Raw genomic sequence first — 15,559 nt, 5'->3', positions numbered from 1 at the left:
CTTCCTCCTTGGGTGCATGCTGCATGACGGAGGATCTGGCCTCCCGATCACACTCCCAGGGCTTCTGGATGACTGGGCTGGATATGGTATGAGATCTCAGAGTTTTTTTTCATTTAAAAATTGCTTTTCTTGAGAACTCATCGATCTGCTTTGCTGGTGCAGGTAACTTCGTTGCATGTCGACAAGGATGGCAGGACGAGGTGACAACAATGTGCAAGGGAGATAACAATAGCTTGCATGCATCCAAACCGATCCTTAGTCGTTAGATCTCCTCACAAAATGAATTCTGGGCCGTTCCGAACTTCTACAGGAAGTTTCCTGTAGAAATACAGAGCTTCCTGTAGAAAGGTTGCGTTTCCTGTAGAGAGTCTGCACCTTCCTGTAGAAAATCTGCATCTTCCTGTAGAAGATCTGTGTCTTCCTGTAGAAGACCTGCGTCTTCCTGTAGAAGACTCAAGCTGTAACAAAATTGCACATACCTTGGAGAAAATGAGTATTCTTGGAGGAGGTGCTGGTGAGGTCTCCTGACAGCATGATAAGGATCCTTGGATTTGAGTTGAGAGGCTTCCTCTCCTCCATAGAACACCTGCAACCTGCATGCAATTTTACATTATGAATCTGTTGACCATGTTTTTTTTCTTTTTTTTCTCTTTTTTTTTCCTTTTTTTCTTCTTTTTTTTGAAAGAGGGGCGCCTCATTGAGGTTTTCACCCTTGCCATCTGCCCTAAGCGCCTCAAAGAGGTTTTCACTCAAGGACCTTTTTTGAAATCTCTTTCCTTTTTTTTTTTTTTTTTGAAAGACAATAGGGGCGCCTCAATGAGGTTTTCACCCCTACCACCTGCCTTGGGCGCCTTAGAAAGGTTCTCACCCAAGGATCTTTATTTATTTATTTATTTTTTTTAGATCTTTCAGGGTATGCACAAAGGAGAGGCAGAACCCTTCTCTATGACCAATATTGATTTCTCCATAGTTTTGATGAACTCTTGTCTTGAGAGAGGCTTCCTGTAGATCTTCAATCGATGCCCATTGACAAGCATGGGGATGGCTTCCTCATCAATGGTCCGAATAAGAACAGATCCATTGTCATGACATTTTTCCACTGCATATGGTCCTAGCCATCTGGTTCTCAGCTTTCCCTTGAAATCTTTGTATCTGGAGTCATACAACAAAGCCCAATCTCCCAGCTGGAATTGCTTGTCATGGAGATGTTGGTCATGCCACACCTTTCTCTGAAGTTGAACCACTTCTGAGTGAAGGAGGGCCTGCATTCGGTGCTCATCTAGTCCATTCAACTGCAATAACCTTTCTTGTTGTGCATGGCTGAGATCTAGATCTAGCTGAGTTGCCATCCTCAAAGTGTTGTATTCAAACTCAATGGACAGCAAAGCTTTCTTCCCATAGACCAGCTCATAAGGTGTGAAGCCGGTGGTGGTCTTCCAGGTGGTGTTGTAAGCCTATGTGGCCTCAACCAGGCGATCTGCCCAGTCCTTTCTGCTGCTGCTCACCACCTTAGTCAAGATCCCTTCCAATGCTCTATTGGTGACTTCCACCTGCCCATTTGCTTGAGGGTGATAGGGGGTGGAAGTCCTATGCTTGATCTTGTGGTGAGCTAGTAAGTCTTCAACCAAGTTGGATGTGCACTGACTCCCTTGATCGGTGACTAGCTCTCTTGGGTAGCCAAACCTGTAGAAGATGTTTTCTCTTAAGAACTCGGCCACCTTTTCTTCTGTTGCTGCTTTGATTGCTTTAGTCTCTGCCCACTTTGTCAGGTAGTCAGTACACACAATGATGTAAGACCTTTGCCTCGAAGGAGGGTTGATTGGACCCACAAAGTCCATGCCCCACTTCTCAAATGGCTCAAGAGTCACTTGAGGGTCGAGAGGCATCTCATCCCTTTGAGTCGGTTTCCCCATTCTTTGGCATTGGTCACATTGGCTGATATATCTTCTGACATCTTGATGAAGTGTGGGCCAATAGTAGCCTGCCTGCAGGATCTTGAAGGCAGTCCTCTTTGCTGCAAAATGTCCTCCACAAGGCCCATCATGATAGGTGAGGAGGATATCAAAGACTTCCTCCTCCCTTACACAACGCCTTAAGATCTGATCAGGGCCAAGCTTGAACAGATTGCCCCCGATCCAAGTAAATGAGGCACTTTTTCTGATGATTCTGCTCTTCTCTCTTGAAGATAGGTGCAGAGGGAACTGTGCTGAAACAAGGTAGTTTGCTATATCAGCAAACCATGGAGAGAGTGCTGAGATAGAAAATTGATGTTCATCGGGCATCTGGTCATCCACTGTTCCATCCTCATCTGCAAACAAATCCAATCTAGATAAAAAGTCAACAACAACATTTTCTTTACCTGGTTTGTCAACAATGGTCAAATCAAACTATTGCAACAAAAGTAACCATCTAATAATACGAGCATTCACATCTGGTTTATTCATTAAAAATCTAATTGCAGCATGGTCTATATGTACAAATGTTTGATAGCCAGTGATATAGTGTCGGAACTTGTTCAGTGCATGGACCACAGCCAAAAACTCTTTCTCAGTTACAGTGTAATTCAACTCAGCTTTGGACAAGTTTTTACTAACAAAGTAAATGGCATACGGAAGTTTTTGTTCAACTTGTCCTAAAGCTGCATCTATGGCTTTGTTCGAGGCATCAGTGTGGATGTGGAAAGGTAGGGCCCAGTTTGGATATCTCAAGATTGGGGCTGACACCAACTTGTCCTTTAATTCATTCAAAGCCCTCTGACATTCATCAGTCCACTTAAACTCCACATCTTTTGCCAACAGGCCAAACAATGGCGAGGCTAGCTTGCTGAAGTCCTTAATGAATCTCCTGTAATACCCTGCTAATCCTAAGAAACTCCGAACATCCCTTACCTTTTGAGGAGGTGGAACCTTCTTGATGAGAGCAATTTTGTTAGGATCCACCTGTAACCCTTGGCAAGAAATGGTATGACCTAGCACGGTTCCTTCAGTCATCAGGAATTCACATTTTTCAGGACTAAGGGATAGGTTCATCTCAATGCATTTGGTTAGGACTTTTCCCAGATTGGACAATGCTTCCTGGAAATTGGCCCCATAAGGAGTGAAGTCATCCATATAGATTTCCACTGCATCATGGACCAGCTCCGAGAAGATGCTCAAGACAGCTCTCTGGAAGGTAGCAGGAGCATTGCATAGCCCAAAGGGAAGAACTCGGTAGGCAAAGGTACCCCAAGGACAAGTGAAGGTGGTCTTATCTTGGTCTTCCGGGCTGATTTGGATCTGGTTGTACCCGCTAAACCCATCTAGGAAAGAGAAGAACTTCTTTCCTGCCAGTCCATCCAACACTTGATCTATGAGAGGTAGAGGGAAATGGTCTTTCTTGGTAGCTTTGTTTAGTTCTCGGTAGTCCACACAGATTCTCCACTTCCCATTCTTCTTGGGAACCAATAACAGAGGGGACACCCATTCACTATCTGAGATGGGGTAAATGAATCCGGCATCCAACAGTTTTTGCAATTCTTCCTTGACAATGTCCTTAAGGGCTGGATTCATTCTCCTCTGAGGTTGCCTAACCGGTTTACAACCCTCTTTGATGTATATGTGATGGGTACAGACCGAGGGATGGACTCCTTTCATCTCCTTATAGCTCCAAGCAAAAGCATCTAGGTGACTGGCCAACAAGCTACACAGCTCCTTTTCCTGGGAAAGAGATAGGGAGGAGCTGATCTTTAACGTTCTCTCAGGGTTGAACTCCACATTCTTGACTCTGGGAGTGACAGGGTTGGTCATACAAAGATCCACTACGGTGCTGGCTTGGGCATTCTCCACCAATTTCTCTAAGGAGAGTGCACTGGAAGGCGGATTCTGGATCAAGGTCTCAATCAAGTCATCCTCGGTTGGGGGGTATCTTCTGGTGGTATCTAGGGTGCACAAAGGTGCTGAGTATACTTCATCCTCTTCTCCTTCCTCCAACCAAAGTGGTAAGTCATGCTCTAAGGAAGGTTGGGCAGGAGGATATAGGACTAGCTGCTTGGACATAGGACCATTTTTGATGGTCATATTTCCTGCACGACAACTTATGTAAGCATCTGCAGTGGCTAACCAAGGCCTTCCCAAAATAAGAGGATATCCAGTAAGCTTTGCCTTGGGTTGCAGAACCAAGAAATCTGCAGGGTATTCCCAAGAGTCGACAGAGACCAAGACATCCTCCACAATCCCTTCGGGAGTCACAGTGGAGCGATCTGCAAGTTGCAGAACTGTCGAGGTCTTCCTCAAGGAACCCTGAAGATTGAGTTTGAGCATGGTATCCCTAGTCATCACATTAATGGCGGCCCCCAAATCAATCAAAGTGTGAGGTATGATGATGCCATTGATGTGGACATCTACTACAGGACTCCCAGGATCTAGATACTTTGGGCAGATGACTTGTCCTAACATAAGGTCAGACAGTTGTCCTAAGACATTGATGGTTGAAGTATCTCTCTTTCGCCTGCCTGGGTGTTTGAAACATTTTTCCTTAACCAGTTTGTTGTATATTGGCACATCCTTGATGGCTTGGAGAAGTGGTATTTTCACAGACAACTGCTTGAGCTCACCCAGAAGCTCATCCTCCTCTGGGTTGGGTTGTGCGGTGGCTGTTAGTCTCTCAGGAAAGGGTGGAATAGCCTTTGGTTCACTTTCCTATTTATCTTCCTCATCCTCCGAGGGAGGAGGTTGGCGATCTGGAAGAGTCTTGCCAGATCGAAGATTGATCTCCTGGATCTCCACAGCATAAGTAGGGCATGATGTTTCCCCAGTGTATACCTGCTGGGCCTGTCTATTGTTGGGGTTCGGGTTCGGTTGAGCAGGTATTTGAGGTTGCCTTGGAGGAGCAGGAGGTAATGGTTGAGGTTGAACTGGTGGTGGAGGCAAAATGGCAGAAGGAGTGTTGTATTGGGGCCTCCACCCCGACTGAGGTACATTCCACTGAGGCTGTGGCTGGGCATGTGAGTGATAAGAATGAGTAGTGGGTTGAGCAGGGTACTGAGGTGGATAAGACCATGGAGGAGGCATAGACCAGGAAGGCATAGGAGTCGATTGGTTGGGGCTGTAATAAGCTTGAGGTGCCCCTTGCATCCCCTGCTGGTAAGTTCTAGGTCCTTGTGGCCTCCTTTGGTTGAGGTAATAGAGAGGTTTAGTGGGAGCTTCTGTCCCTTGGTACATGGCTTTAAATCCAGGTAAGGTTGGACATTGGTTTGTGGGATGGTCCTCCTCACAAATGAAACACACTTCAACCGAATGCAATGGACATTCGTTCTTAGGGTGTCTCCTGGTACATCTAGGACAGAAGATAGCCAAGGCTCTCTCAGCTTCTTCCTTCTTCTGCTGGATCCTGAATGTGTCCAGCTGCATGGCAATGGTCTGTCTCACCTCACTCTTAAGATCTTCCAATTGATTTGCAAACTCATGTTTGGAGAAAGGGACACCAGTTGAGAGGAGGTTTCCTCTACCTCGTTTCCGAGCTGCCCTGGAGTGGTTTCTAAACACAGTCTTGATGTCCTCATAAGGCAGTTGGTAAATGTCCCCCCCAGCTAACATGTGAAGGGTATCTAAGAGGTCTTCAAGGACTCCTCGGAGCAGGACCAACTTGAGGGATTCAGGGTCAAGTGTGCACCTGGCCCGCTTATAGCTAAGTTGGAACCTCTCCTCATAATCCTCTAAGGACTCATCATTTCCCATGGTCATCCGAAAGATTTCTCCCTTGGTTTCCTTGGACCTACAGTAATCCCTGTACTTGGTATTGAAAGCTTGCTACATCTGAGCCCAGGTGGTGATACTATTCCCAGGTAAGCCCATGAACCAGCGTAATGCTGCATCCTTAAGAGTGGAAGGGAAGAGTTTCAGCTTCTGCTCATCTTCAGTATAGTCATAAGTTCTACAAAGGACAGCAAACTCAAACAGGAAGGTATCAGGATCTTCAGTAGTCAGTCCATGGAAGTGAGGTAAAGCGGAGGGGCTAATGTTCTTCATTTTCATTTCTCCATTGGTCTCTCGGATGGGGAAGGCACCTTCTATTCTCTCATCTTCTCTTCTATTGTCAGCCATAGCTTCAGATGGGATGGTCTCTAATTCTTCTTCTGCTATAGGATCTTCATATATCTCAGGAGGTTCACCTATAGGTTCTTCTGGATCACTGGCACCGAAGAAGAGAGAAGGGTGACTCAGTGATGTGGTGGGGTTGTTGGGTAAGAATTTGGCTGTTTTATCTCGATTCCTACGAGGCATGAAATGGAAAGACTTTTTATTTTATTGCTTTTGTTTTTTTTTCTGTGGTACCTGCAAAACTGAAACAGATTGATCTACAACTAACTATAAAGATGCAGAATTAAACTGAAAGCAGGAAAGAACTAATCTACTTTGCTCAAATGAACTTGCAGGAATGGAAATGCTAGTCTACGCTTGCAGAATTGAAACACTAATCTACGCTTGCAGAAATGAAATGCTAATCCATGCTTGCAGAAATGAAATTGCAGAAATGAAATTGCAGAATTGAAATGCTAATCTATGAAAGCAGGAAATGATAATCTATGAAAGCAGGAAATGCTAATCTATGAAAGCAGGAAATGCTAATCTATGAAAGCAGGAAATGTCTATGCTACTTTTGCAGAATGGAAATGAAATAAACTACTTAGCAGAAGGCAAGAGTAAGAAAATAGAAGAAAATAAACAATTACTAATACTCTGACGCTTCCCCGGCAATGGCGCCAAAAAGATGGTGGGCTCCAGTATTGTAGCAATAATGCTACAACTCCTGGAGCTTCCTATCTCTAATTTTAACAACCCGGTAGTTCGTAACAAACTTGGAAGCGACGGTGCTGTATGCACAAGTACTAGCTCTTGTCGCAGCTATCACTTGGTCAGCTGGCACAAGTCCGCTAGGGCTCAAGCCAACTTCTATATGCTCTCAGAAGAAGCTTTCTAAATGATGGACGAAGACTATCTCAAAGGAAATTAACCTACTTTGCAATGATGAACTGAAAGCCAACAAAACAGGGAAATCCTAGTAAACCCTAATCTGACTAGTCTAATCTCTATGATGCAATGGTGGGTGTGCAAACTTCCAGAAATGATGCCATTACTTCTAGTGATATGATATGCATGAATTTAAGCTACTTCTACTGAAAAGAACATTGTTTTTGGATTTTTTCTTAAGTGGTTGGAGTTGTTATGATTTTGTTTCTTTTAGGGTTTGACTGTGCAGGGGTAGTTCGAAGGAAAGAAAGCTTGGGAAAGGCCAGGGGGGCTAGGAGAGGTTCCAGAGGATCCAAAACATCATTCCATAGAAGTCCACAACATTCAGATGCTCAGCAACCGAGGTTACAGGTTTCTACAGGATGTCTGCAGCGGATCCTACAGGAAGCTTGGGATTTCTACAGGAAGTCTGCTAACTTCTACAGGATGCTCTGTGGTTGGCGTTTTGGGTGATGGAGGAGTGGAGGAGTTGCATGGGTGGATAGGTAGAATGGAAAGGGGTCTTATGATGGCTCAGGGATAGAGATATGAGATGAGGAAAGAATAGATCAAGTTGGTTTGTGGCTAGAAGGATGGAAGCAATGGAAAGTCCAAAAAGATGGAGCTACGTGAACAGTAAAAGTGTTGGAAGGCAAACGAGTTGAACAGAGGTTGGGTAGGTGACTTTAGGCATGGTTGAGAAGAAGAAGAAGATAACAGAGTGATGCAACGCAGTGTAAAGGAAACAAATCTGCACAAAACCGAGAATTCATCAATTTATCCTAACTATGTTATTAAATCAACGAACAACAATGTATACTTCAGAGAAAAATCATGCATGGAGTTGGAATGAGGAAATACTGCTCAAGATCAGAATGCATGGATGGATCTACAATTGAAATGACTGTGTTGCAGCTTGAATGAAAGTGTATGACTGCGTTTTTGGTGGCTGGTACGGTCTACACCTCCAATCTCTAACAGAGATGGCAGTGAGTGCACTGTCAGCCTTTTCTTGGAGCTCTAATGAATGCTGATCCTCCTACTCTAATCTAAGCAACTAAAAGCGCTTGAACCCTAAACTAATCCTACTCAATCACATAAAAGAAATCAAATCAGCAAACTGTAATTTCTAAATGCATGTCAAAACAGAGGAATAAAGTGTTGGAATGAAAGACAAGTAACAATACAAGGAAGAGGAGGTCTATTGCTCTCAGGTTGGGCCCTAACCTGAGAGCTATAGCTCCCCTAAAAACTCAGAATTGAATCAAAAGCTGCCTATCTTTATTGAATAATCATGAGTCTAATGACATGCCAAAACTGGCTTACAAAGAGCAAAAACCGAGCTGTAGCTCGTGCTTAGAAATTGCAACAGTAGTTCAAAAGTTCAAAAAGCTCCTATCAAAGGCCACGACCTTAATATTTATACATGATGAGGATCAAGCTGGCTTCGTCAATTAAGCCCTCGAGCAACAAAGGAATGCGATGATGGACAAAATTGCCCAGATCCTTCAATGGCTACCCAGGGGTGACGCATCTACTTCCTGCAGCTACATTAGGAGTGCCACACCCTTTAAGGTACATGTTAACTTTGACATCCCATATTTGAGGGTTAGATAGATGTAGACACTGTAGATAAATGGTTAAATCTGCTAGAAGGATATTTTTCCATTGATTATTTTTCCAGCCAGGATAAGATCACTTTTACACTTCTCAAAGCAGCTCCCCACGTCAAGGATTGGTGGGAAACCTACTGTGAGTAGAAGGATGAAAGTACAAACTCACTTTTTTTAGCTCCACCCACTTGGAACTTGTTCTAAGATGCCATCAAGGAGTAGTACTGTCCTTTTAGGATCTATGAGGATAAATACATAAAGTGGACAACGCTACGACAAGGAAGGGACCAAGATGTGCACGAGTGTACCAATGTTTTTCATACCCTTCGCATGAAGTTGGGTATCAAGGATTCAGAGAATCATTTGGTTCTCAAGTACCACAGCTTCCTACATAGGTACATCCAAGACGAGATGGAGTTCCTAGACATCTCCTCGCTCAGCACGACATACCGATATGCCATCAAGATCGAGAAATATTTTAAACAGAGGAAGCGAGAGTTTGGATTTGGGAATCCGAAGCAAGGGAAAGGTCACCCCACACTACATGAAAAAAGGAAAAAGCCAAGGCAGGAAAGCACAAGACAACTCGCCAAAGCTGCAAGCAAAGAACAACACCGCAAAGTCGAAGAAGGACACGAGAAAGTGGTGTGAGTTCCATAAGAGCTCCACTCACAACACAAGTGAGTGTCGGGCCAAACAGTCATTGGTGGCCAACTTGAAGGCTTCAGAATCAGATGCATGTTCCGACTCTAAGTCATAACCTAACAAGGGGAATGACAAAGGGAAACAAATTATTGATGTGGAGCTCAATGCCACCATTTCCACCATGAATATCTAGAAGGAGAAACCTGGAGATTGAGAGGAGGAGTGCCTCTTCCAATCCCAGATGTGGGTAAAGGGTTCCCTGCTATAGTTCATTATCAACAACGGGAGCCAAAAGAACCTCATTTCAGCAGAGGTCATGAAGCGGCTGGGTTTACTGACCACAACACATCCACAACCATACACCATCGAGTGGCTTCACCAAGGATGGGATTATCGCGTGAGCCAACAGTGTCGCCTGCCATACAACATCAAGCCCTTCATGGATGAGGTATTATGTGACATTTCTTCGCTTGATGTTTGTGATGTATTATTAGGCCAACCATACATATGGAAGTGACATGCTGTGTATGAGTCAAGGCCTCGTGATTTTATTGTTACGTTGGGAAATAAGTTGTACAAGATACCGTAAGTAGCACCGCCTACCACCATCCCTTTGGTTACTACAAACAATGCAGTAAGCTCATTTCCAAAACTAGGAAATTTGTTTTCCTGATGACACGCCCTCAGGGAAAGACGAAGATGATGGCCATGACCTTTAGATAAGGCCTCTCCTCATGACAACAATAGATGGACATGGTCGTGGAGGAGTACAAGGACATCTTCCCCTCCCCCATAGGGTTGCCTCTGCACTGTCAAGTCAAGCACTCCATCGATCTGACCCTAGGTGCACCATCGTCCAATGGACCAATCTATCAGTGCTTCGTTCTGGAGAATGATGAAATCAAGAGGCAGATTTAGGGGTTGCTGCAGAAAGGTCACATCTAGGCGAGTTCATCGCCCTGTGGGAGCCCAATCATGTTGGTACAGAAGAAGGATGGGACTTGAAGACTCTCTAGTAACTATCGAGTGGTGATCAAGATCACTGTCCGTAATAGGTACCCGATCCCACAGAATGATGACCTTCTAGACCAACTGAAGGGGGGAAAATATTTCAGCAAGATCGAATTGAAATCAGGATATCACCGAGTACCAATTGAACCCTCCGATGTGTGGAAGACTGCCTCCAAAGCCAAGGAAGGCCTTTTTGAATGGTTGGTGATGCCTTTTGGGTTAACGAATGCTCCCACATCCTTCATGAGGCTGATGGATGACATCTTGTGGCCATTATGTTATCAGTATGACAATTCCTTTGAAGTAATAAGAAGGAAAAATCAAAGGTAACCACAATCCGCTTTTGGAGATTAGGCCCTAGCCTTCCTAATGCTCAGAGAGGGCTTTCTCTTTAAAATTTAACTTTGTTATAGTTAAGATGTTTTAGGCTAGTTATGATTCTTCAAGGGGTTTTTGATTTGTATTTAAGATTGGGTGGTGGGATCTGCTTAGACAAATGGATAGAATGATGTCCTTTAGACCATTGGGCTATGGAGTAAAACAAAATGGGACCAAAATTGGATTAACTCACTAAAGGGAATGTTCCAAAGGCAAGACAACATAGTGTTTTTTCAGATCTTTGAGACAGGGGTGAAAGGGTTTCGCTCGGGGTGAGACAACAATTAAGGGTTCTCAGACCTGGATAATGAATGATAAATGAAGGGGTAATCAAGATCAAAAGGCAGTTAAGAATCCTTTAACCTTGATATTCAAGAAATCAATCTAAACCAAAGAGAAATTAAGAATTCTTTAATTTAGATATCAACAGAAAACATTGAAATGCATCGCTGTTAAGACAGAGTGTAATTAAACAAGTTCTAAAGTATTATTCCAGTTATAACATTTGGATTGAGAAACACATTAAATATTATGAATAACTTAAGAAAAATAACAATAACAGATGAAAATACTTGTCTGAAATTTGCTCATCACATGAATCCTTGGAAATATCTGATCTTTATTTATCAATCCAGCTTGCTGGCTCAACAAATTATACAATAAGCCCCTGGTTCTTCTGATAAAAAAGTCTATAGAAATGTATAATAGAATCCACCTTAAAATACTTCAAATGAAGAAGTATTTATACAAATTCTAAACTGAAATATCTTGAAAAAATATCAAGATTGCTTTTACAAATATATCAAACTAATTTACATTAATATAACTTAAATAAACGAAACTCAAAATTAATGAATCTATTTGGCACTATATTTATGGATTGATGGTGACAAAGAAGAGAAATTCGAATTTGATAGCAACTCTTAATTGATGATGAGGCTTCCAAGTTAATAACTACCTCCTTCCTTTATGCATTCTACCCCAGAAATTCTGCAAAATTAGGGTCCAGTGATACCTTTTTATATATCAATCTGAGAAAGATTTTATTGTAGATAAATATGTTATTGAGATAAACCTCTTTCAGTTTCCCAAAATTCAGCTCCAGCTGTTCACAATATTCTATGCAAATCTATGTCAAAAACAAAACTTTGGATAGTCCCAAAAATAGGCTATGAAGATATGCATTTATCTCCATTTTTGTAATACCTGTGTAAAACGTGAGATAGGTTTTTGTAGACTGGCCCCTTAGGAACACAAACCTCCTCCCGTTTCCCAAAATGCATCTTGGATTGGCCACAATAGTTTCTGTAAAATTATAACTTAAACAGGAAGTTTCTGGAAAATGTACCATTCCTGCTCTGATTTCATCTTTTAACCTTAATTTTCTTTTAACTATTTTAACCTTTTGTTATAGCTCCAAATCTCACTCTTGATGTTTGTGATGCTGCACTCATGGCCTAGGGCAACACATCCTTCCAGACCTGGTCCAAATACTTATAAAACAGTATTTTACTGCCTATACGTGACATTGCCCTGAGCTAAATGCATGTGTACACGGCTCTGTTTATACCCAACCCGTGTATATGTCCTAAAAAACTTAAAAAAATTAGATCTCCTTAATTTCGGGTGGAGATCGCCAGTTTTACCTGCTGATTAACTATTAGTGGCCGTGGCCCAATTGTTCCCAACAAATTCCCAGCTAAAAAACTACTTTTGGAGAAGTATAAAAAGGCTTCAATGGGAATGCCTTAGGGGGGAGAGAAGAGAGAGAAATATCACTCTGTTGAGATTATCCCAAATCAGGTCTGAAGATCCCTATGCTTCCAGCACTTCCCCCATTATAGGAAACCCTTGTTTCATTGAGTTATGATGTCTTTTTGTTGAGATATCCTTGAGTGAGTTATGGAAGGACCTTGTTGAAGGCTTGAGATTGGACGAATCCGGAGGACGGTTCCACTTGGAGCCTATGAAAGGAAGACTCAGGTGGAACCATTCCTTTATGTAGTTTAGTTATCTATAATAATAAAAAACACTCGTCTTGTTCCTGATATGAATCTTCTTCATGTTTATGATATCAATGTTATGGTTCACAAATGAATGATTATTTCAATCGCATAACTAACTTTCAATATGATATGAAGTTGATTTCTCTATGACGTTAAGTCCATATACTATTGTGCTTTCTTGAATTGATTTTTTTGGAGGTTGAAGGAGCAAAAGGAACTCCAAGAGGGTTTGGACCCTAGATGGATCTTCCGAAATGAAGGACCCCCAGGTGCACCCCTCTTCGCATGGTTTGTTTATATTAGCATCATGCCTATGTGGAACGTATGTCTTTCTTTATAGATAACCCCCGCTTGCTAGGGTATCAACCCAAGACCCTAGGGGACATTCTCCATTAACAGAATTGGTGACTCTGCTAGGGACAACAGTATTGTTGTTCCTAGTTTGGGTTTGTTCAAGCCAATTAGGGCTCAATTGTTTATTTACTTGTTGTGATTGAGTAGTCTGTTCTTGTAGGAACTTGAATTGTAAGTTTGATCAATTTCTTCAGACTGTTTTTTGTTTCTTCTTGTAATCTGTTATATATGCTATTTTTCTAGTTTACAGAAGCGTATGTACGCAAGTTTCCTAAAGTAAACCCACATATACGGAGGTTTCCTTCGGCTGAATAGCGTATACACGCAGCTGTGAACTAACACAATCACGTATACCTTAAAAGTTTCAAGAGTTTTCTAATATTTTTGTTTTTGAAGATCTGTCTGCTGGTCTGAATTAGTCCTGAACAATTACTTTTTTGTGTCAGTCTTTATTTTTATAGTAAGTATATGATTTCAAACTCTCTCAGATTATGGAAAGTGTTGGTCTTGTCCTGTTTTGTGGCAAGCGTCATCGTTTTTGTTTAGGAACACAATATTTCTTACTGGGAATCTTGCCTGCTCTGGTATTCCAAGGCAGAAAGATTGATCTCAATCTTTGTGTCAAATCTTGCTTTGGTGACCTTTTTATTTGCATGTCAAAACTACATCTTTATGACCATCTGCTTTTCTTACTTTCTGAAAGTTGTTGATTGACACTTTCTTGAAAGTTGTCATTTCAATCTTTTTGGTCCTTATTGCCAAGCTTTTTTTTGCTACTTTTGATTGTTAAAAGCATCTTGAAACACATTTATTTTGTTGAGTTTTCACCTGTCTTGTGTTATTAACTTGCAAAAGCGTTTTGTTGCATATTCTTCGATCATAAAGTTTCAGTCTTGTTTAGAGCACTTTTTGAAAAGACACTTTTGTTTTTGCTTTTGAAGAAAACTTCTTGAAAACTTGGTTTTGCTTTCTTGAACTTTGTTTTGATTTAGTTTCTTTTAGTGAATGAAAGTGAATTTTTGTTTGTCTTGAAACTTTCTTTTAGTGTAGAGACAAAAATGAGCATTAGCAACTCACATTCCATCTAAACATTTTAAGGAGCAAATTAGTATTGATAAACAAGTTACTTTCATTTCTTGATTTAGAGTAGTATTAAGTTTTGCATCAGCATGTACTCATTGCATTAGGATAAATTTGTGCATCTTTTTAGGGGATCATAGTTTTGTTAATTTTTGTGAGTGTGAAGCTTGAGTAAAAGAAAAGAAAAGAAAAATTTGTTGCTTTCTTAGAAGTTCCTCTGAACCTAGTAGAAATTTCTTTCATCGAAGAACAAAACGAGTGCATTTGCATATATTTTGGTTTTTATTAATTTCTTTTGTGTCAAAACACCACAAGTTTCACTTCCACTTATCCCTTGACTTAAAGAACAACCCATTTAAAAACAAGTACTAATTAAAATACACTAAAACTTTTTTATAATTGTCAAGTTAGACACACCAACAAGTTTTAGGATATTTTAGGGCCTTGGATTAGGTGAGTCGAGAGAAAACTCTCCAAGGCCATTTAAACTGTCAAACATAGGAGTCTGAATAGGGAGTGAAAATCCAATAGTGTTAGGAAGACCAAGAAAGCTCTGGATCTGGGAGTTAAGCACGAAGGTTTTTGAAGATAAGGAAGAGAGATACCCGCTCTCCTACTTGTCGGATCTTACCTCAAGACTGTTCCACCTGGATTGTAACATGAGTTGGTGACCTTAGTTACTTCTCTTAGGGATATACATAGGTGGCTGCGGAGGGGAATCTCGTGGCACCTGAGGTCGACATTGTTTCACTCTCAACGGTACTATTGGAGGGCACCCTTGTGAAGCTTGGGGGCTTGCACCAATGCAAGCTATTATTAGGAGGTCATCGTAACTTCCTCTTGTTACCTTCACTGGTAGGACTGGGCCGTCATTATCCCAGACTATCTTTGGAAGGCCCCATACTTCACTTTCTTGTATTTTGGTGTCCGGTCCTCATCACTCGGAGTGGAAATACTTGAAAGCTGTTTGACTAGCTGATATCTTTTAGGGACTTTTTAGCATGTGCTTTGTGATCTTAGTTGGCCTAGATTTCATTTTTTCTCGAGTCTTTAATTAGATTTTAATAAAAAATTCAGAGCGGCTGATCGATCGCCTAGACGGTCTCGAAGACTTCGTGGAATTTCACCACCAAGTTTTGAGCCTTCTCCCAGAAGACACAGAGGTAATACTGCTGGTTGGTTCCATTCCACGGTAGCTAACGCATCGGGGATTGATCCTCCCCTTGGGAGCATTAGTGTTTGGGATAGGCCTAGTACTGCTGTAGAACAAGAGAGGAGCACTCCGCTTCTTTCTCGAGTTCTCCTTCAATCGACAAATAACATAGAGGTAGAAGAACTCCCAGAGTCATCAGTGGCTCTGAATTCTCCCCTACCTTCTAGCCATCCAAACGTATTACAATACGTTGGGACTCCGATGCATAGACCGTCAAGTCCAGGTCATATTACGCACTTACCATCAATGACCACTACTGGGAGCATGGCTTCT

This window comes from Pinus tabuliformis, chromosome Q (genome assembly GCF_031772625.1).
Source record: "Pinus tabuliformis cultivar Carrire ecotype Pingquan chromosome Q, CPIR1, whole genome shotgun sequence".
NCBI classification, from domain to species: Eukaryota; Viridiplantae; Streptophyta; class Pinopsida; order Pinales; family Pinaceae; genus Pinus; species Pinus tabuliformis.
This window is presented reverse-complemented; position numbering follows the sequence as displayed.